General features: G+C 37.6%; 1 long non-coding RNA gene and 3 pseudogenes across 2 annotated transcripts in view; 1 reads left to right on the top strand and 3 right to left on the bottom strand.

Moving 5' to 3' along the window:
• Nucleotides 1-548: 548 nt before the first annotated feature.
• On the bottom strand, nt 549-1025 carry LOC149147988 (U4/U6 small nuclear ribonucleoprotein Prp31 homolog pseudogene; annotated as a pseudogene).
• Nucleotides 1026-2070: 1045 nt separating this feature from the next.
• LOC149147987 (U4/U6 small nuclear ribonucleoprotein Prp31 homolog pseudogene) lies at nt 2071-14320 on the bottom strand (annotated as a pseudogene).
• A 466-nt stretch (nt 14321-14786) lies between these two features.
• LOC149147986 (cinnamoyl-CoA reductase-like SNL6) lies at nt 14787-18229 on the top strand (annotated as a pseudogene). Its single transcript, XR_016262341.1, has 6 exons — nt 14787-15703; nt 15974-16125; nt 16199-16399; nt 17289-17442; nt 17694-17886; nt 18084-18229. The product of XR_016262341.1 is annotated as a cinnamoyl-CoA reductase-like SNL6 (transcript).
• Nucleotides 18230-19855: 1626 nt separating this feature from the next.
• Nucleotides 19856-22209, bottom strand: part of LOC149147985 (uncharacterized) — a 139854-nt gene continuing 137500 nt past the window's right edge. The window contains exon 4 of the long non-coding RNA XR_016263120.1: nt 19856-20096. This is a non-coding gene — a long non-coding RNA (uncharacterized LOC149147985). The remainder of the gene's footprint in view (nt 20097-22209) is intronic.

The following is a 22209-nucleotide window of genomic DNA, read 5'->3' as shown; positions in this document are numbered from 1 at the left end:
TCCCTTGTTTGGGATTGGGTGTTTCTTGGCTTCAAAAAAAGTGAGAACTAGTTGAAGGAACTTTTCAGTGCGTTGTCGAAGCAAGGAGGCTAACTGTGATGCCATTCTTCTCATGTCCTTCTTTGTTGAACAACCCAGCAAACCCAATGTTCGTGCCTTGATTCTAAGCATTGCGATTGCCTAGAATAAGCTAAGGGGAAAATAGAGTGATTAGGGGGCTCCTTGTTGCACAAGTCTGCCACTTTCATTTCAACCTTTTGGATTTGGACAGTGTTCTGCAAGTAAATATTTACATAGATCAGAGTACAGACATAACTATAAAAAAATGTTCAGTTTGTGCCTTGCTACGAAGTGCTTCATTTCTTTTGTTCCAAATCAAGTAGAGGAGTTTGATCCTAAGAAGTGGCCACTTTGCTTTAAATTCAACGAACAAAAGGAGTTTGTCACTTGTTAAGGTGATTTTCTAGGAGATTCCTATTGGGAGTATCTAGCTACAAAGTTTAGATCCAATTTTGGGTGTCATATATCTTCTCATTGCAGCCCACAAGTTATATACCTGAACTGTTAAGTTTAAAGAAACTGGAAATGCAAAGTCTTTGGTTCAACTGTTTCATGGAAAAAAAATTAGCAACTAACAATCGACATGCATGCATTCTCAAAGCAGGTGGCGTGCTCTGGAAAATCTCTGTTTGTTCAAGGTATCCAACATGAAACTGTGAAGTCGTTGTTGAAAATCCTGCCAAATTATTTTTCTTTGCACCAAGAAGCTGCACATTACAAGCTGGCATTTTAGCCAGTGAAGAGAGACCCCCTGCAGTACCCATCAATTTCACTGCAACCCCACTCGTTTCAATAACAGATAAATTGGGGGCAATGTATCCCATCCTACTCTCAACAAAATCCAAAACCTTCTTTTTTGTTGCATCAAGTGCAAGTTCTCTATCACATGCATCTAAAGCCTTTTGCAAGTTTTCTTCTAATAGAGGCTTACCACTAGTGGTAGATGCAGTGACAGAAACAACCATAATGATTGCCAAAGGTAAAAGACCCTCAAGATCAACCAGAGTTAAATCAATCTAATTTCTAATTTTCTTTTCAACTGACCATAATCAATTGGATGGTGTACAAGAGATTCTAACTCGGGAAACTTCAACCATGAGTAAAGGGATAACCATGAGTGTAACGACTTATGATGGTTCTACTTATGTTGTCATGAATTAATTTCTTAAGTAGGTGAGATATATTGGATGAGGTGTTGCATTTGGGTTGTTGGTGTGACAAGGGGTTTGGGGGGCATTATGGTTGGAGTTTGTTGGCACAAGACTCATATAAGTTAGTTGAGTATGACATTATTTGGTGTGGTAGTGATTTCATGCCCATAATGCATGAGACAACTTTAGATTGGCATGTGACAACAATACCTGTGAGATAATTGCATTAATGGAAAATGTAGAAATTGAGGTGAAGTTGGAGTTGGTGGTTTAATGAAGGCAAGAAGTGCATAGACATAGCTAGATGTGTGGTGACCAAGGTGAGACCATTTTGTAAGAAAAGCCTTGGCCACATTTGTTTGGGTTAGACAGGCCCAATGGTAGACCATTGTGACTTAGATGAAATTTTGTCAATCAACAAGTTCAAGTTTTTCATATTACCCTTCATAAAATTTTGCAAATCTTCTATTCTTAATCACATTGGAATGTCATAGTTGCCAACCAATCTCTTTCTGTTTTCAAGCTTCAAGGATTCTCTGTCATTGGTGGTTTCTTTGTGAGTTCTTTTAGATAACCATCTAACCAATGGTGATTGGTTGAAAAAGAGAATTCCTTTTGATATCCTCTCCCTGGAAATGCAGGCAGAGGTAAGTAGATTCCTATTGGGAGTATCTAGCTACAAAGTTTAGATCCACTTTCGGGTGTCATATATCTTCTCATTGCAGTCCACGAGTTATGTACCTGAACTGTTAAGTTTAAAGAAACTGGAAATGCAAAGTCTCTGGATCATCTGTTTCATGGAAAAAAAATTAGAAACTAACAATCGACATGCATGCATTCTCAAAGCAGGTGGCGTGCTCTAGAAAATCTCCGTTTGTTCAAGGTATCCAACACGAAACTGTGAAGTTGTTGTTGAAAATCTTGCCAAATTATTTTTCTTTGCACCTAGAAGCTGCACATTACAAGCTGACATTTTGGCCAGTGAAGAGAGACCCCCTGCAGTACCCATCAATTTCGCTGCAACCACACTCCCTGCAATAGTAGAGAAATTGGGGGAAATGTATCCCATCCTACTCTCAACAAAATCCAAAACCTTCTTTTTTGTTGCATCAAGTGCAATCGCTCCATTACATGCATCTAAAGTCTTTTGCAACTTTTCTTTTGATAGAGGCTTACCACTAGTGGTAGATGCAGTGATAGAAACAACCATAATGGTTGTTGAAGGTAAAAGACCCTCAAGATCAACCAGAGTTAATTCGATCTCATTTCCAATTTTCTTTACAACTGGAGCATAATCAATTTGATGGTGTACAAGAGATTCTAACTTGGGAAACTTCAACCATGAGTAAAGGGATAACCATGAGTGTAATGACTTACGATGGTTCTACTTATCTTGTCATGAATTAATTGCTTAACTAGGTGAGATACATTGGATTAGGTGTTGCATTTGGGTTGTTGGTGTGACAAGGGGTTTGGGGGGCATTATGGTTGGAGTTTGTTGGCACAAGACTCATATAAGTTAGTTGAGTATGAAATTATTTGGTGTGGTAGTGATTGCATGCCCATAATGCATGAGACAACTTTAGATTGGCATGTGACAACAATACATGTGAGATAATTGTATTAATGGAAAATGTAGAAATTGAGGTGAAGTTGGAGTTGGTGGTTTAATGAAGGCAAGAAGTGCATAGGCATAGCTAGATGTGTGGTGAACAAGGTGAGACCATTTTATAAGAAAAGACTTGGCCACATTTGTTGGGGTTAGACAGGCCCACTGGTAGACCATTGTGACTTAGATGAAATTCTGTCAATTAGCAAGTTCAAGTTTTCATATTACCCTTCATAAAATTTTATAAATCTTCTATTGTTGATCACATTGGAATGTCATAGTTGCCACCCAATATCTTTCTGTTTTCAAGCTTCAAGGCTTCTCGGTCATTGGTGGTTTCTTTGTGAGTTCTTTTAGGTAACCATCTAATCAATGGTGATTGGTTGAAAAAGAGAATCCCTTTTGATATCCTCTCCTTGGAAATGCAGGCAGAGGTAAGTAGAAGAGAAGGGAAGGTCCTAAACATTCACATGTTCTGTTCCAATAAGTCAGTATTGCTTCTATCCCAATCGAGGCTATGGATGGACTTGGTCTTGATATTAAGAAGGCAATCTTAAGTCGCCTCAATGGATTTTCACTAGATGTATTTGGAGCAGAGGTAATGTAATGTTTCAATTGATTACCCATTAAATTGCAATAGCTCCTAGTCTAACTCTATTATTTTCCACACTGTGATCAACAATCAACTGGGGAAGATGTTACAACAGAGGAGATCAAAGCATTGTTGCTGCAGACTACAGACAATTAAGATGGAATGTAGTAAACATAATTTGCTACACATCTTCAAATGCCCCTTCTACTAAAAACCATAATATCATTTCAGTCAGAATTCAGAATGGAACACATTGAATTCCCATGATGGAAGCCCTCTCTCCACAGGGATTCTGATATAGAAGATGAAGCAGAGTTACATTACATATTAGGTTGACAATGCTCTGAGAACCTGTGCCAGGGGTTGGCTGAGACATCCTTGAAGCTATCCACATATCAAATTGTTTAGAGTATGTTAGTATAGTCATGTCATAGCAATCTGAATTGATAACCTTCTGTGTACTCGTGTGAAGGCCGTCATTTTGGCAATTTGTTTCCATGTTACACATAACAATGAACATTTACTCATAGAAGTCTAGTTGTAGGATTAATACCTGTGATCCTTATTCCAGCAGAAATTATGTAGCAGCGATCATGGCAGAAACAAATATTCTGTTTTAGCCCTTCAAATTTCTAGATTTAATTTATTGATCTCAATCTACTGTAACAAACAGTTTTAACAGACCTGTTGAGTTTAGCGTGGTGTTGCGGGTCAAACCTGGCCCGCTGTTTGAAGGCCTTCGTGATTCAAAGCAATTTTGACTTTGCAGGAACTGTTTGAACAGTGAGTACGTGCTGGTGTCTGAAGGGTTGTTAATGAGTTTGACTCATTGCCCAGTCAGGAAAACCTGCTTGCCTCTCTGTAAAGCCACAAAAGTTATTTTTTAAACACAAAGTGTGATTTTTTTTTAAATATTTTTGTGCTTGCCTATATTCAGTAGCCAAGTCAAACTTGACAACTTTGCCTCACAAAGTTTGTTGGGTTTTTTCCAATGACCCAGTGAACTTCTTTGTTATATGTTGTCAAGCATTAACAAGACCGTTTTAAATGTTTTAACTTCTTTTCAATTACCTCTCATTGCTTAATATATAAATCGTATTAATGGTTTCCATGCACTAATAGTTAGTTCTTGTTCATCTCACACATGGTAAATACTTGTGACGGGATTCCTTAGCATGTTCTAGGTTAGAAAATTCAATATTAGCAAACTAGAGCTTTCAGTGATTGACCTCCTTAGTCAAAAGAAAAGAACATCAGAGGGCACAGTATCTGATAAAGGGTTTAAAATAATCAGAGGACTGCTAGGTCTTTACCAAAGCATGAATACCATAACTTGATCTTATTTTGAACTTTCATTATAGCTGTCATGGGTTATAGTGTATTTGAATTGCAGTCTTAAAAAACTCTATTATGCAGATGTTGAATATTTGATCAAACTATATACAATTTTTATTTGGAAGAGTGTATTACTGCATTTTTGTTTTGCTTCACTTTATTATGGGTTCAGAATACAAGTTTTATCTTGTTTAGATTGGGCCGTTGGTTCCAGATAGCAATTTCTGTGCTGGATGGTGGTACTTACAGTGTCTAATAGATAATTGTTATGAAACGAGCTCAAGAAAAGATAGAAAAGATAGATCAACGCCTTAGAATTCAGCCTCTTCGAGGGGGCAACCTCCTTTACATTACATAAGTGAACAATTCTTGGATGATTCAAATGACAAAACATCCTTTCTATATATAGGAGTCTAAGGAGTCAAAATATAATCCAGCCGACCTAACAATAATAATATAAAGCCACAAAAATAACAATAGAGGGATTCTATGGGGCACAGTAATAACAATATGGGGGCAATAGGTGCACAACAATATTAATAAGGGATATAACTACAATAGTAATGGGGTAATCACTAGTATTATAGGGACCCAACATGCCCCTCTCCTTCAAAAAAGTGTTGTCCTCAACGCTTGAGTAGTTATGGATACTTCTGCATAAAATTCTCATCCTCACATGTGGAATTTTCAGTGGATAAGTTCTTCCACTTGATAAGATACTCTGAAATTGATCGATTTCGTAGTTGTCGAGTTCTTGTTTCTGTGACTGCTTCCAGTTCCAATATAATTTTTCCTTCCTCGTCAAGTTCTAGAAATATTGTTTGAACTGGGAGCATGTCGCCTATAACCTTCTTTAAACATGAAACATGGAAAATTGGGTGCAATCGAGAAGCTGCAGGAAGCTCCAATTTGTATGCCATAGTACCAATCTTTTGCAACACCTTGTACGAACCATAATACTTTGGTGATAATTTATTATCCTTCTTAGCTTGCTTGAGGGACATTTGCTTATATGGTTGTAGCCGTAGGAATACCCAATCACCTACATCAAAACTTCTTTCACTGTGATGTTGATCTGCCTGTTGTTTCATTCTATTATGTTCCAACACGTGGTTATCCTTTAAGAGTTGGAGGACTTGTTGTTGATGTTCGATGTGATGTTCCAATGCCTGAACCTTAGAATTTCTCTTAAATATGATGTGATGGATGGTGGTTGATACCCATAAAGTGCCATAAATGGGGTCATTTTTGATGCTGTATGGAAGGAAGTGTTATACCACCATCCAGCCATAGGTAACCATTTGACTCATTTTGTCTGTTTATCAGATACAAAGCAACGAAGATATCCTTCCAAACATTTGTTTACCATCTCAGTTTGCCCATCAGATTGAGGATGATAAGATGAGCTATGAGCTAACTGAGTACCAAGACAAGAAAATAATTATGTCCAAAAATTTCAAGTGAAAATGGGATCTTTGTCACATACAATAATCTTTGGGTTTCCATGTAGCTTTTGAATTGTTTCCATAAATGCATTAGAAACTATACTGGCTTTAAATGGATGTGATAGTGCACAAAAGTGTGCATACTTGGTAAGTATGTCAAGTACCACCATGATGATACTCTTTCCCTCAGACTTGGGTAAACCTGTGATAAAATCCATTGAGACCTCCTCCCAATGTTGGCTTGGAATGGATAAAGGTTGTAGTAAACCCGGTGTCTTAATTGTTTCAACTTTATTTTGTTGGCAAACTAAACATTCCGCCACAAACTTTTGAATATCTGATTTAAGGCCATCCCAAAAAAATTCCTTCTTAAGCCTATGGTAAGTTTTTAAAAATCCTGAGTACCCTCCTAAGGGAGAAGTGTGAAATTCCATAAGAATCTTTTGTTTTAGTTGGGAATTCCTACAGAGGTATACGCGATCTTTGTACCATAACGAATCATTTTGCCAGCTAAATGTATCAGACGTATTGGAATCTTGTTGTAACTTTCGAATAAGTGCTCACACTTCTTCGTCATTCTTCCATTCCTCCCTTGCTTTGTTTATCCAATCTGTTTGGATAATAGAAATGGTGCACAACAATGCTTCCACATCCTCATCCTTTCTTGAGAGTGCATCTGCCACCACATTTTGCTTCCCTTTTTTGTAGATGATTTCAAAGTCATAATCCAACATCTTTGTGACCCACTTTTGTTTCTCTTAAGAGGATAATATTTGTTCTATAAAGTACTTAAGGCTATCATGATCCGTTTTCACCTTGAAGTGTCTTCCCATTAGGTAGGGTCACCATTTCTTAAGTTCATGGAGTATTACCAACATTTCCTTCTCATAAATAGCTTTGCTTAAAAACTTTCCCTTCTCATGCATAGCTATAGTCACAACTGATAGCAGACTCACCCTTTCACCCACCTCTAACACTTGTCTCCACTGAACTGCCCATGCACTAAGTTAATTGATGTATTCTTTAGTTGCTTTATGAGTTAATAATTAGTGAATTAATTAATAATTAATTCACATCACTCATCACTAGTGTATTCTGCAGTTAGACTAAATACAACTAGTTCAACCAAGTCAAACTGAACACAACTCCATCAACTCCTCAATCAACTCCACCAAACTCAATCACTTGAGTTCTAACTAAAGTCCATGATGCAATAGCTCAACTAACCCATAAGAAAAGAGTATTTCCTTTTGGCAGTTGCATGTGCCACATCCGTAGCTTGAACTGAAGTTATCCAAGAGGATAAGATAATGTTTATAGTCCAGATATTATTAATAGTTAATAATATTTGAATGTTCTATTTTTAGCCTGGCAGTCTAAAAATAGACTCCGCCCATATGTCTAAAAATGGAAGTCCATCTATTTTTACCAACATGAATAATCATCCAAAAATAGCATCCTGCAACTCATAGACCATGATCCATATGTCTAAAAATAGACTTTGCGCCAAAAATAGCCTGCGGGCACACTTAGTGAAGGCGACTTCTTTTCACTAAGTTCCATCATCTTGTTGCATTTTCAACACTCCCTCTCAACAAGATATGGATTATCTGCAACCCCTATCCTGCAACTCTGGAATTTTCTGCATGCAACACATTTGTCCGGTCCACTTGCTCCAACAACGCTTGGAACAAAAACACTCCCAACTGACCACTCTGTTGGGCTAGAAACATACTCTGATGCTGAAGCTCTACCTGCTGCTAACAAGTGCTCCCTCTCTGACATCTACGCTACTGCAACATCTCCATGCATCTCGCACCATTGCACACCTCTCTGTGCCACCTAGCACTGTGCAAAACACTTGTGCCTCTCGCATTGATGCAACCTACTAGCTATGCGCCGTCCTAGGATTCCCTACACTGTCGCTCTCTCTGCTGCTCCATCCGCATCTATCTCTACTGAATCAGTCAGTTCCTGCTACTCCACATCGGGGCTCCCGTAGCAAGGTCTCATCCAAGAGGTTGGGTACCTCAAGGATCCTGCCCCTCCTCCTTGGGACGATCAATCCACATCACCCCACCTCCTATCTGGAGGTATGGCTGCATGTGATCCATCATCCCACCTCACTCAAAGTTTCCCCCTACTGGAGGTCTCTACATGAGTAGATGTCTCTACTCGATCTCCTCTCAGCTTCCCTTGTTGTGGCTGCTCCACAACCTCCTAAAGCTGCTGCACCAATCGTGGCTCCTCCACAATTGTCTGAGACTTCTTCTGGTTCTGCATGTTGAGAGGTAATATACGCTCCCTCTCAACCACCAAGTCTCCATCAGTTGCCTCGCTACTCAAGGCTTTGCATGCATCTTGAACCTCAAGAGCATAAAGGTTCTTGACCCGTGAACCAATCTGCTTCACCTGTCTAGTGATGATGTGTTTAAGGAAAACCTTTTCCTTACTAAAGACTACATCATAGCCTCTGTCTTCCAGCATCGCGATCGACACCAAGTTTCTCTTCAGTCCTGGTACATACTTGACATCGATCGAGGTAAGGCGAGCTCCATGCGCCCTCTTAAAAATAACTGTGCCTACACCTGAGACACTATACTTCTTATCATTACCCATCGCTATGAGTATTTGGAGATCTTTCTCCTCCAAAGTACTGAACAAAGTCTTGTCACCGGTCATGTGGAAAGAAGCTCCACTGTCAAGAAACCAACCACTTCCCACCATGGATGAAACCATGCATGCGAAGAGTGTGAAATCCAACTCAAACTATGAAGCAAGTGCCTCACCTTCAGATCCTTCCCCGAATCCCTTCTTGGATTTCCTCCGTGGACAATTTGCAGCATAATGGCCCACCTCATGACAACGAAAGCATCGCACTTTCGATTTGTCAACTTTCTTCCCATCATTCTAAGAACTGGATTCAGAAAGAGAACCCTTCTCCTTCCCCTTATTTGCTTTGACAACCAAAGCGCAATTTTATTCATCAGATGCCTTTGATGAAGATCCGTCCCTGGTATTCCGCCTGATCTCCTATTGCACAAGATCAGACCAAAGTCTCTCCCATCCTGGAAATTTCTCCCAACCATTGACAGAGTCTTGATAGGAATGCCAACTCTTCGGAAGACCAAGGAGAGCCAAGCTCACCAAGTCCTCATCATCGACAGTCACCCCCACACTTCCCAGCTCATCCCGGCATTGGGTGTGCTTCTTGAGATACTTGGGCATACTGTCTCCATTCTCACACTTAATGTTTCTGAGTTTATCCTTTAGCGCCAACTTCCTCTGGTCGCTCTTGCTTTGTAATAAATCTGTCAACGCTTTCCACATCAAGTATGGAGAAGCCTTTCCATGCAGACTGGATACAATGTGATCCTTCACACCCTCCAACAGAATCCTGCGACACTTTGCTATCTTCTTTTGCCAAACCTCAACGTGAGCAGCATTAGTAGGATTTGGGACCTCAACCTCTATGAACTTCTTCAACCCATTGTTATCTAACACCTCCTCCATCCTGTCATTCCATGCAATATAATTCGAGCTGCCTTCAAGGGCATACTCCAATCGCAATCCGTTCAAAGACATTTCAAATTTGACACCAAGAAAACACTGCTGCAAATTTGAATTCCACCAGCTCAAAACTCAACCGCTTCTGATCTCAAATTCGTGAGGTACATTAATACACCTCACAAGTATCGGGTGTACTTGCCTACCAGTCAGAGGATAGTAGTTCGAAAAGATCTCAAGTTTTATGAGTAGAAGGCCATGCGAATTTCCCTTGAGAGGGAGCTTCAACTACAGGCTATGGAGGAAATGTTGATTCCTAAGGAGGAGGAGCCTCAGACTGATGCGGAGCAGCCGCATGCAGAGGTTCCAAGAGTATAGACATCCACTCAAGCAGAGTCTTCCACAGATGGATGGAAGCGCACAAGAGAAGCTGACAGATTGTTGGAGAATGTGAGAGAAAATGTGGGAACACCATCTTCTTAGCGCAAATAGAGGAGGTCACGTAAGAGGTACACTGGATACATGGCCCTTGCTGGGGAATGTGTTGAGACCAAGCCATATTCCTTTGAGGAAGCAGTGCAACAACTGATTTGGGTTGATGCTATGGTGGAGGAGTATGACTCTGTAGTTCGTAACAGTGTTTGGGATGTGGTTCCGAGGCCAGAGAACAAGTCAATTGTGAGTACCAAGAACTAAAAAAGGTAAAGCAAGCTGATGATGATGGGAGGATCATGTTGCTCCAGTATATTTCGACAGAGGATAAAGATGCTAACATTTAGACAAAGGCATTATCAAAGTGTATATTCGAGTTCCATAGAAACAAGATCGGGGTGCTAGATAATCCCTTTCTTGTTGAGAGGGAGTGCTGAAATGTGGCAACAAGAATATTCCAATTTAATTTATTCTTGAATTAAATTGTCAATTAAAATCAATTTTAGCCTTAACAACTACTTGGAAATAATTAATTAATTCATTTTGAATTAATTATTTGGAGAAATTCAAGTTAGAAGTCTTTCTAAAGTCATGCAAGAGTTAGCCCTTAAATTAAGGAGCTAATATTGAGTTATATTTGAGTTGTAATTAGTTAACTCAGTTTACTGAGTTAAGTCCAGTTAAATTAGTTCCAAACTGTTTGAGGAACTAATAGAGAGTTAACAATTAATTGATGCATGCATGCACTCAACTAGTGTACTCCAGTTAAGGAAGATTCCCTCATTAGAAACGCATGCATGTATATTATGAGAAAGACCTAGTTGAGATTAAAGACAAGGAAAGTGTACTATCAGTTGCATGTGTTTTCTTATAAAGAAAGCTCATGCATGCAGTCAATGAATCATTCCTTTAGGATTACGTAGTTCTGACAGTGCGTGAGATCAGAGTGTTCCACTTGGTTGTAGGTAAATCATCCCATAGGAACAACGCAAGAAAATAGGAACTTGGGGGGCATAGAGGAAGGCTTGAGAGAAACCTGGATTGCCTGTGAGCATCTGTGAGGATTGTACTGAGAGCTAAGGCATTGTATAATTCCTCTGTATTTCCACCTTGTACGATAATACAAATAGTGGGGTTTTTAGCTGAGGCTTTCCCCAAAGTATTTTCATGTGTATTGTACCATTGATTCTTCTTCTTGTGGTTATTTTGTTTATCTCGATATTTAAGCTTCCACAAAATTGATAATAGAAGTAGGTTATAGTATTATGCTTTGACTTATATTGCATTATTGGGTTAACCTACATCCGATTTTCTATAGAAAGAGCTATATAATTTGGACAGAAAACAAATTACCCTGTAACGACCGACCTACCATGGTTGAAAATTCTTTAAGCAAAGGATAAATCTTTGTTAGCTGCCTCTCACCCTTGTTCTCTCCTCTGTTATCCTCTTTGCCAATGTCTAAGGGATCACCTCCTTGGTCGTTGTTACCTTGCTTCTCACGTGAATGGTTGGCAATATGTGCATGAACTAAACACCAGTTTCCCATGAGCCAACAACATCATGTCATAAATTTCTCACAGAACTGGCGCCATGGGAGATATCTTCTCCTTGTATCAGAGACAAGGCACACATATTATCGTAGAACATAGGGTCGTGACAAACAAATTTCGACTCCATAAAGTGAATGTTGTGGAGGAAATATCCCACCTGTAGCAAGGGAATGTCATAGGAGCCAAAAAAGGGCGTAGAGTTGAGGCTACCCAAGCAAGAGCTTGCAAACAAAATACAAGTTTCCATATTAATGTGAAAGGAATGAAAACTGGTTAACATGTGTAGCTACATGGGGTGGGATAGCCACACCATCCACCCCACTTAAATGTGATGGAAGGAAGTGAGGTGGTGGGCTCACCCATCCCCTCCTCCTCGATTGACACTACTTCCAACACCTTGATCGAGGAGTGTTCAAAATTTTTAATAATATTAATTTTTATGGTTAATTAAATGATTTCCATTAAAAAGATTAAATGACTTAAGTGATAATAATGTTTAGGTATATGTTGAATTTATGTAGTATTATACCTTTAAGAAACGGAAAGTATAGTTTACATAGAGATTTTATTAAGAGGTTATCTTTTAATTTGTTTAAAATGGTGCATTACGATCGTGAAATTATTGCAAATAAATAAATATTTGTAAAAAAAATTAACAACAAAGATTAGACTCTATTATGAATGAATAATATGTGATGTAATTGTTATATTGATTTGTGCTAAATTATTTAGATATTAGAAATGTTTGATATGTTAAATTCAATTTCATTGATGTACACTTTATAATATATATTAGAGCATAATCTAATATTACATCTTTTATTTCACATTAATTTAAATAGTATGTTTCATCTTTTCCTTTCTAATTTTAAATAAAAAATGCCAGGTTTTAATAGAATTTGTCATTAATTCTTAATGGAGTGGACCATTACATTACACCTTCATTTTCTTTTGAAATTTTAATTAATTATGGTGCATTTCATATGTTCCTTGAAAACGTGTTCTTCATCATTGAAAACATAAAGCTATCTTCACAATAATTACATATGAATATAAAAATGTATTTGACTGAAATTTAGTAAGTGAAAATATAACGTTATCATTTATAACTTCAAAGAATATATCATTGGAAAGATTTCAACAAATAGAAATAAGATTGTCATTTGAATTATTTATCATTTAATTTACATTAAATAATTCAATTTACATAATAGGTAGATTAATGGGTCTTTAATTTTGAAAACATAGATTACTTTTTTTGGACATGTATGCACAAAAACTAACAAGTTCCTTTTCAAGAGAAGAACTACCATATGTTGTTTTTAACATATCTTCACAAAAACTAACAAGTTCTTCAAAAAAGTAAGTAACCATTAATTTACTTAAAAATAAATAAATTTTCTTGTGATTTTATTCCATACATCTTTGTTGAGGAATATGAAATCATTTTTCTTATTATTTTGTATAGTTGGTAATTTCAACTTGCTAGCAACAACCTCTCCATACTAATTTCTTAATTATTGTTTTGAACCTAGTCATTGATACTTGAAGTCATAATCCCTATGACTCAATACTTATAGTTCTAGATCTTGGTATATTAAATATGAATTGACCCAATCACCCAATAATGCACCTGCCCTAAGAGGCCACTATCCTTAATGCACTTTTAGGGCATTGAATGTTAGCAAGTGGCTTGAGAGGAAACTATCTTTATGGCGCATAGTTAATTTATAACATGGTTTCTTTTAAACTTCTAAATATTAATATATTTAATGTAATTATCTATGTAACATGGTTTCTTTTAAATTTCTAAGTATTAATATATTTAATGCAATTATCTATATTTTATTTTTTTAATAAAATTATAAAGTTTTTTATTTTTTTATTTTATTTTTATAAGTAATATATAATTTGTTAAAAATATTTTCATTTACATTAATATATATATTTTATAAAATAATTTTAAAATACAACCAATTAAACTATTAATACATATTTTTAAATTTAAATTTAAATTAAAAAAAAAAAAAAAACTATTTTTTTTAATCAATTAACTAAAAAAATTATTATTTTAACTTTTTATAAGTAATTGTTATTAGGGAAAGCAAATATAACCAACTTTGCTTAGATTGGATACCTTTGTGATTTATGATTTAAGCCAAGATCATTCGGAGAAATCACATAGAAATCTTAGGGTCACCGATTTATATTAGAGATGCAACTGTAAATTTGTTAAGGGATCTGTTAGCACTCCAGGAAACTCTCCTAGGTTGCAGACCGAAGATGCCTATTCCACCACCCATCACACCCAACTGACTCCTTTATTTGCCTTGCGCAAGAAAGCATGGCACTCATAATCAATGCCAGAAACCGACAGAAATAGTAAATGTCTTGTATATATAATCACCATGGTTGTAGTAGTCGACTTTTACCTCGGAAATCTGTCGATCCCAATACACCACACCTAGTCGATCCCAATACTCCACACCTTGAATAACATCGGCCACTGTTTCATTCTCCGGGACATCGAGTACTACCGTGGAGCCCAAGCGAGTCGTGGCCGCGGAATGGCGCCGGATGCCTAATTGGGTTGATTCGCCATCAGCAATTGATGACATGGTGAATTGATTTGCCATAACAACAGTTGACACAATTTATTACCCGAAAAATGCATTTATCTAATTCCAACTCAACTATCAATTAAAGCAAGGTGTTGTGGACGGAAAATCATGAACATAATGAGCTACAGAAACTGGAATCAACATTATCTGTAAATTTTCTCTGAAAAAAACATTATGTGTAAATTAAAAACCTTTATGATGAGCTCAACAATACCAACAAAATGTCGACGAATTCTGGATTCCAGATACCCGACTCTACACTTTGAAACAGCTTGGCGCACGAGGATGTATTTGATTACTCTCTCTGAAGCAGCTTGGGCACGAGGATGTATTTGATAACTCTCTCTGAAGCCGCTTGAGCACAGAGCTTTATTTTTCTTAATGATGTCTTGAATGGATCCACTCCTATAAATAGGCCGCCACACAGAAGTCATCTCCTCGCGCAGTGGCGGAGAAGCGGAGAAGGAGGGTGGCGGAGCTCAGAGGGTGGCGTAGGATGGAGACATTCCCAGTGGCCTGAGCCGGACGATTTTCCGGTCGATAACGGAAAACAGGCCACTCTACCGCCTAGGTAGACTAGGCCGAAAACATCTGCAAAAATGACCATTTCAGCTAACCCAGGGCCCGCCTTTTCTTTATATTTAAGAAAAATCGGATTCGGATCGCAGGGAATGGGGCCTGACATCCCCTGACAAACTACTCTGGTCGGGGACGAGGTATTGTAGCCGCGGTGTAATGTTTCGGGGTGCTCCTTATTCCGGTTCCAATTCGAATTGTCAACAGCGCGCTGCAATGCATAATCATAACCCTGTTGCAATTGTATGAAAGAACCTGACCAAGATTGCAATATACTCCGATAGGTTTCTGGAACAGCTAATTCTCACCCACGCTGCAATGCATAATCATAACCCTGTTGCAATTGTATGAAAGACCCTGACCAAGATTGCAATGCATAGTCGCCACGGAACCCATACGGAACCCTAAGCCAAATTGAATGAACTCCTGCATTGCTCACCGGTCCTTCTTTAAGCCTCCCACCTGCACCTACGACACGCATTAAACATGTCGACGATCCCCAACTCATTCCTAATTGTTAGATCTTCCCTTTTAAAGCCCCTCCCTGGCCTTCATTCCAGGTCACAGAGTTGTTCGTGCAGTGCTAGGAGGAGGAGGAGCAGCGTTGCAATTGGGGAAAATTTCAAAATCAATAACGAGAGGACAGAAGTAAGTTTGTGGAAATAGCAACCATGTCGGTGTTTCCTTCTGGTCTGGACCCCTCTGAGGGTAATGGCAAGGTCGTCTGTGTCATGGATGCGTCCAGTTATGTAGGCTTGTGGATTGTTCAGGGCCTTCTGCAACGAGGCTATTCAGTGCATGCCACTGTGCAGAGAGACGCTGGTATGTTTATTTATTGAAAAGAGAACAAGATTTTCTAGTTTCTTGATAAATTTCAGGTTAAGATGAATCTCTATGAATCTAAGATTTTAAACCAAGCTTGATGTGTTTTTGTTTTCAAAACCCTAAGGATAAAAATAGGGAAGTTGCCCCATTCCATCCCTATTTTGAATTCCCAGTCACTTTGAAATTGAGATGAAGGTTTTCACATTTCTTTTTGATTGAACTTATAGTATGTTGGCATTCTTCATTGATGATTTTAAATGGTGGCAGGCGAAGTTGAGTCTCTCAGAAAATTGCATGGGGATCGATTGCAGATCTTCTATGCAGATGTCTTGGATTATCACAGCATTACTGATGCGCTCAAGGGTTGTTCTGGTCTGTTCTATACCTTTGAACACCCTCAGAGTGCTGCAGGTTATGATGTAAGTTAGTGAACCTTTGAATTAAAGATGTGGGCATTTTGGTATCTGTATTGGAGGGTTGAATATTTGATAGATGTGAACTTGTGTAATACAGGAAATTGAAGTACAAGCAGCCCACAATGCACTGGAAGCGTGTGCTCAGACTGAGACCATTGAGAAAGTTGTGTTCACTTCTTCTGTGGCTGCAGCAATTTGGAGAGAAGATGGAGACTACAAGGTTAATGCCCTTGATGAGAGGCATTGGAGTGATGCAAATCTTTGCAGGAAATTGAAGGTCTGTATGTGTGATTATTGTATATGTCAAAAAGTTAGGTTTTGGTTATGCAATCTAAGTAAGTAACTCAGAAGTTTGCAATGTTGCATCTAGATTTGCTTTGATCAGATTAGTTACTTAATCTATTAAATCTAATAAGTAACTTAAAAGTGTGCATTTACAGTTTTACAATTCCAGTCAGCAATAGGATGGAAGCCATGATAGTAATATATTTGATATCAGCTCAACATGTCACTAGTGGGAATTGAATCTGGGTGAGGAGAGACATAATTGCTCCTTCCAAAGTGGCCCTATTTTAGTTTATCCAGGGTCATATTTTAGTTTATTCAACATCATAACACATTCTACTCGGCTATACAGTGTATCTTGCTTCTCTAAGTCCCCATATCCAATTAGATTTTGGCTTTTTGAAATTGCTCAAATGATAATACATGCTACATATTGCAGATAACCCTGCAATAATCCATATCCAATTGATCTTTTGCCTCTTAAGATTGCTGAAGTGATAACACATTCTAGACAATAGAGTGCATCTATCTTCTCTATATGCAACAATCCATATGCAATTCATTTTCGCCCTTTTGAAGTTGCCCAGGCTATAAATGCATCAAATAAGAGAGAATCTACATATGCAACCATTTCTAAATCTTTGGTGCATATTAGAGCAGGGCTAAAATGGCTTTGTGCTAAGTATATATATATTTTACAGAGAGAAACTATATGTATTGGGGTGAGGTATTCATCATTTTTTCACGGGGTATATGTATAAACTTTGGGAGTTTCTCAAAGATTATAAAGTTCAAAGCCTGCCCAGTTTAATAACAGTATTCCAAACCTTGAAGTGATCTGTGGTATTCTGTTCTAATTATACAATATTTCCTGTTCACAGTTGTGGTACGCATTAGCCAAGACACTATCAGAGAAGGCTGCATGGGCGATGGCCATGGACAGGGGGTTGAATATGGTGACAATCAACTCATCTCTGATTGTGGGACCTGGTATCACATACAAAAGCTCAGGATCTACCATTGCATATCTTAAAGGTGAGGGTGAGAGATCTGCATATCAAATAGACTCTGCTCTAGAACGTACAAATATGGTATAGTAATCCCTTGGAGAGGATCTAATCCATAGAGGTGCAATATATAATTTAGTTTGCTTACAATTGCGAGTCCTTGTAGCACAGGGGCAGCACATATAAATATGGAATATTCAAAAAGGATTTAATCTCTGTAAGTGCAATACACAGTACATAAGCTAGTTTATTTACAGGTGGAGGTCTTTGTGATTGCAGGGGCTGCACAAATGTATGAGAAGGGCACTTTAGCTAGTGTAGACATAAGGTTTCTAGCGGATGCACATATATGTGCTTATGAAGATCCATCTGCCTATGGGAGATATATATGTTTCAATCAAATAGTCAGTAATGCAGAAGATGCTGTCAATTTAGCACAGAGTTTGCAACACCTGATACCGTTCCCTGATAGGTACAGAGCAATTAATTATTCTTCAGATATTAAAATCACTGAAGATTCTGTATCTTCAAGATTTGAAATGGGTTTGCTTACCTAATGATATTTTATCTTAGCTATTATGTCACAATGAAATTAATCATACATAGATACTGTCCAAAGATAGTCATGAATTCATTATTTATTTGATTTTTTTCATAATTTGGTAACAGATTTGAAGACTCGACGGTTTGCCAAGAGCGTCTGAGTAATAAGAAGCTGACTGGATTAATGGTTGGATATGGAAACCGTGCAACCCTAAGCAGCGAACTGTAAGGGAAGGGGGGAGCTTTTCCCCATGTTATAGCTTAACAGCAGCCATCAATGAGGGGCACAAGAAAACTTGGGGAGTTTACATGTTCAAACTATATCCATTTTTGTACATAATGTAATGTAATTTTCCCTTTTAGGTTCGTTGGAATGTTGGCAATAAGTCGATTTTCTTCACGACGAGCATTAAAGTCTCAACCTTCATTTGATAGTTGGCAACAGCCCTAACTCGATTTCCATAACGACCAGCAATGAAGTTTTAGCCTGTCACTAAGGCTTTCAACCATGCGCATTTTTTTTTGTTAATTGCTGAAGTAAAATCTATTTCCTGCTTTCTTGCAAAAGTGCAAGCAAACTTGTCCACATGGGGTAGCTCAAGCGGCGAGGGCCGTGGAAATGAAGTCTCACCGAACCGGAATTCTTGGGTTCAAATCTTGGGCTACCCCTCCCCCGTAGAGGGGTACATAATGGACATGTAAATCGGAGAGTCCCACCCCAGCTTACAAAAAAAAAGAAGTGCAAGCAAACTTTGTTGATGGGCTGTTTGGTGTGTGAATAAAAAGTGGATACCTCACACTCTGGAATTGTTTTATCATTATGAAAGTTCCTCCTGTTTGTTTTACCATTATGGGCAGTTACACTCTTCCTTAACATAGCTTGCACTCTCCCTTATCATGAGTTGTGTTATGAATGAATGGAATGTGTAATGTTGGTTTATATGTGAAAATTTGTTACGTAAGGCCTTTTGCTTATATTTGCAGCCATCATTTTAATGATGTTTTTGTTTTTTTTTGTTTTAATATTTATATATATTTGAGTGTGTTTTTATTTTTAAAGAAGCAGAAAAGATTATTTTTAATTAATTGGATTATTATGTAAAAATCCTTGAACCATTTATCTGAATAATCCACAAACATCTGGCAGGAAAGAGTAGATTTCCATTTCTGCCAAATGCATTTGGATCAACTAATAATTTATTTGAATAAATCACTGACATTTGTAAAATGGTGGATTATCATTATAAAAGGAAAAAAACGCTAAACAAATAATTTTTATATCCTGTTTTAATGATTTAATATGTTGTAGCTGGTTAAAGTTCAAAGGAGTGGTTTATGTATGCCAGTTTTGTGGGAAGTGTCCTGACTCCACAGAAATTCCCACTTGTATATAGGATTGTAATAAGTGGAAAAGTGATTCTTCTCGCTTTTAAATTCTTCTCTCGTGTTTGCAATTGGCTTTATATATGCCAGTTTTGTGGGAAGTGTCTTGATTAAGAAAAACTCTACAGATATTCTCTGTCACACATCTACTAACTAATAGAAGTTCATAAAAAGTGATTCTTCTCGCTTTTAAATGCTTCTCTCGTGTTTGCAATTGGTTTTATATATGCCAGTTTTGTGGGAAGTGTCCTGATTAAGAAAAACTCTAGAGATATTCTCTGTCACACATCTACTAACTAATAAAAGTTCATAAAAAATTTATTTACCACATACCATAATATTATATGGTCAATCTTGACAAATGAAAACGTAAGACTTGTAACTCATTATTGTGACTTTACATACATTATAGTGTGAATGTTCGTTTTAAAACAACTAATGAAATTTGTCATTAGAATTGGTTTACGACCTGAAAAGGTCACTGTCAGGGCAGTACATATGTTATTACAGCACTCTTTTGATAATTATGAATCATGAACCTTACACTGCGTTGCATATTGCACTTTGGTGATGATACCAATTTTACGCAGGGGCTTTGATGAAGCTTGATGAAGCTTGCAACAACGACACCACAACGACACCACTGCTAGGCTTTGCTGAGTCTGTTTTCTCTTCAGAAAATATAAATTTTTCCCTCATAGAGTATACTTGCTGATCCTCCTTCAAGTTGTCTTCCGTTATGGTTTCATAATCAATCTGCAGTCATGATTTTATTAGGTTGGTAATAAGGTGAGTGAGTAGCATTGAATGGAATATCTACATCATACCACTATCTACCTATGTATTCAAAGCAACATCTTCATACTGCTTCTTCCAATGGTAAGGTGGCCTTGTTAAGAGGCATTGGCAAATGTGTGGCAAGGTGCAAAATAATTTTGAATGTTCCTTTTCTCTTGGTTCACCGTTCACTTTCATGGTGAGGAGGAACATAAAGAAAGGAGACCCTAAAATTGTTAGAAGGGAGAGAGGAAGATCCTTTAAATTCAACACCAGAATTTGGTTGTGGTAAGTTGACTCTTTATCCCTATTTTGGCATTACTCTTTCTCCCTATTTTGGCATTTATCTCTTTTTTCCTTGCGCCCCCCCGCCCCCCAAAAAAAACTTTGTGTTTCGTGCAATATCTGCAATACATCTCCTCCATTACTGCTTTTGACTCTTGGGGCCTTGGTAAAATTTAAATGGAAAGAAATCTACCAATTCAAATACGCAACATCGCAAACCCTATTTTAATATGCAAAGTTCAAATTCCAAACTTAAAACTAGTAAAAGGTTGAAAGTACAAAACTTAAAACACAGATTTCAGACCTCCAATTTCGTGGGAGAATTAAATAAGGACAAATTTAACTTTAGCATGGAATGAGATTAATGAGCAGTGGACACAAGAATCCGGTTTACAACTCCAACATGCTTGAAGATGGGAGAATTAAATAAGGACAAATTTAACTTTAGCATGGAATGAGATTAATGAGCAGTGGACACAAGAATCCGGTTTACAACTCCAACATGCTTGAAGATGGAATCTACCACAAACTGCCCAAGAGAAATGTCAAACAAGCTCCAAGCTCACTCTAAATCACAACTCTTCAACATTGCTCCCAAACTCCAAATGTAGGGCTTAGGGTACTAGTAAAAGGTTGAAAGTACAAAACTTTAAACACAGATTTCAGCTCTCCAATTTCATGAGAGAATTAAATTTCATGAGAGAATTAAATAAGGGCAATTTTAACTTTAACATGTCTTGGAATGAGATACAAGAATCTGGTTAACAAACTCCAAAACTCCAAATGTAGAGCTTAAGGTGCTAGAAATTAGGTTTTAGTTTTTTTATTTGATTTTTTCATTTAAAAATGTGTCACCCTATGGTTTAGGGTGCTAGGAATTAGGTTTTGTTTTTTTAATTCATTTTTTCAAACATCAAAAATGTGTCACCAAAGTGGTACAATCTCAAGTTGACTTGATTAGGAGGTAACTCAACCAAGTCCAAGACCAAACAAGCCATGATTAAAAACACTACTCTCAAGTAGCAAGGGAGCCATATCCCTTGCTAAGTTGAGGCTAGAAAGCACATCTCAAACTGAATTGAGTCCCTAAGAATTGACCCCATGATCATGATATCTTCTCCTCAAAAGAGGAAGTGATCATTCAAAAGAGCATTTTTTGATGCATTGAAAATCATAATCTTCATCTTACTAATGTTAAATATCAACTTTCAAAGATCACAAAAATTGGATATGGCTTCAACGTATCTTTGCAACCCCTCTAGCAAGGAGGCCAAGAGGATCGCATCATTGACAAATAGACACAAGAAGATCAAGATATGGTGTAGAAGACAACCATCCCCATCCTCTAGGTGCTCTCAAAAAAAGGATTCCAACACATCAATGCAAAATTTGAAAAAGATTCAATGAGATTGGACATAGAGATTGAGCACCTCTATTTGAACCCTATAGTGCTTCTGATGAAGTCTAGGAGGCTGTGGGGGGTGCAAAGACAACCAAGAACCAACTCAAGAGTCAAAACCTTATGATGGCAACCAAATGGGTTTCTGATATGCCCATGTCATGCAACCTCTGAAACAAGGCCTTTCTTACGACCAAATCAAACATCTATTGAAAGTCCACAAAATAACATGAGATTTTTTAATAGAGATGGTAGGCCTCTTAACTGACAACATTAAGTGCAAAGACATGATCAATGGTCTAAGACTCTCTACATTGAATATTGCCTATCCTCTGGCCTGAAGGTAATTCTACTCAAGCTCATCTGGATTTTGATAGTCGCAAATGCAAGATTGTAGAATAAATCTTG

The sequence above is a fragment of the Pinus tabuliformis genome, chromosome 9 (assembly GCF_031772625.1).
Source record: "Pinus tabuliformis cultivar Carrire ecotype Pingquan chromosome 9, CPIR1, whole genome shotgun sequence".
Classification (NCBI taxonomy): Eukaryota; Viridiplantae; Streptophyta; class Pinopsida; order Pinales; family Pinaceae; genus Pinus; species Pinus tabuliformis.
Note: the sequence above shows the minus strand (reverse complement) of the source record. Positions and strands in the feature narration are given on the sequence as shown.